Consider the following 1,672-nt stretch of genomic DNA (forward strand, 5'->3'; position numbering starts at 1 on the left):
TTTTAACAATAACATGACATAAAGTTATTTAGTGAAAATATTATCGAAAATTAAATAAAAATACTTAGGTGTGAATGTATTTTAGAAAAATTGTGTGTTTAGAGAAAAATTACAATATTCTTAAGGAAAGTGTCGTTTTTTGCATTGAACAAAACCGGTCCATAGTGTTTTACTCAACGTTGTCAACATTACCACAATTCGTTGTCGCAATCTAAATTTTATACTCATCCGTTGTCTAAATGTTAAGAAACGTGGTAAACCCTCTATTGGCAACGGATTCTTTGTCAATAGTGAGCTTACCACGTTTGTTAACGTTTAGACAACGGATGTGTATACAATTTTGATTTCGACAAAGAACTGTTGCAATGTTGTCAACATTACATAGTGTTGTCGTACGCATGTATATACTTTGACAACGGATGTTATTGAAAAATTATAAACAGTTTGGTGTCAATTTGGTACCAGGCGTGTATATTTCTTTTTCCCTCTATGTACATATGTAATAAATACTTAAAAGTTACTAAAATTATTTAAAATAGTGAAAAATTAAATTATTTTTGATAAATTTGAATGAAAGAGTTTTGAAACTGTGACATTTAAATCCATATTGAATATTTAGAAATTATAACAGCAAAACATTGATGAATATGGATTAATCTTACTCATGGAATAAACTGATACAGGTAATTTATTTTATAAATATTGTTAACAAAACTTTTCATTCAAAAAATATATACCAAATTGACACCAAACTGTTTAACATTTTCAATAACATCCGTCGTCAAAGTATATACATACGTACGATATAAATGCTAGCAAACGTGGTAAGCTCACTATTGACAAACAATCCATTGTCAATTGTGAGCTTACCACGTTTGTTAACATTTAGACAACGGATGTGTATAAAATTTAGATTTCGACAACGAATTGTTGCGTTGTCAACATTACATAGTGTTGTCGTACGTATGTATATACTTTAACAAAGGATGTTTTTGAAAAATTATAAACACTTTGGTGTCAATTTGGTACCAGCCGTGTATATTTCTTTTTCCCTCTGTGTAGACAAAAGTTTTTATATTTAATTTCTAACAATTATATATTACATATGATTTATGTTCCCAGCAAAAACTTACATTGAAATGTAATGAGTTAAAAATATAACTACTTTTCACTAATCATACAAAGTCATTGGAGGCAAGTGCTTACTAAGCTCTCTTACAAATAAGAAGTTAAATAAGTTGTTAAAAAACGGATCAAAATAAGCGATTATATATCAGATTATATTGAAGTAGTGTCTTACATATGTATGTATATACTACTTCGAAGTAATGCAATAATTTGTTATAAAGATAGTAATTGAAAATTATATGTTAAAAGTAAGTTGAAATCAATACAAAGTTTTTACTGGGTTAGTATTACTAATACCAGTCACATGAGTGTTGTACTATGTTAAATTGTTTTTCTTTAAAAATTTCATACATACGGGTGAGCTTTAACTCTTTTAGTTACAAGGACGACCACCTCCCTTGATAATCTCTAACTTTATGAATATTTTGTATGACATTTGTCAGTGCAATAACGTTAATGCGAGTTGAAGTTGTCATTGTGATTATGTAATGACAATCATTATGAATTTGATATTTTGTCTTATTTGAGATAATATTACATGAAA

This window comes from Lucilia sericata, unplaced genomic scaffold (assembly GCF_015586225.1).
Source record: "Lucilia sericata isolate MDLA Ls3-8-SP2 unplaced genomic scaffold, ASM1558622v1 Contig000166F_arrow, whole genome shotgun sequence".
In the NCBI taxonomy this organism is placed as follows: domain Eukaryota; kingdom Metazoa; phylum Arthropoda; class Insecta; order Diptera; family Calliphoridae; genus Lucilia; species Lucilia sericata.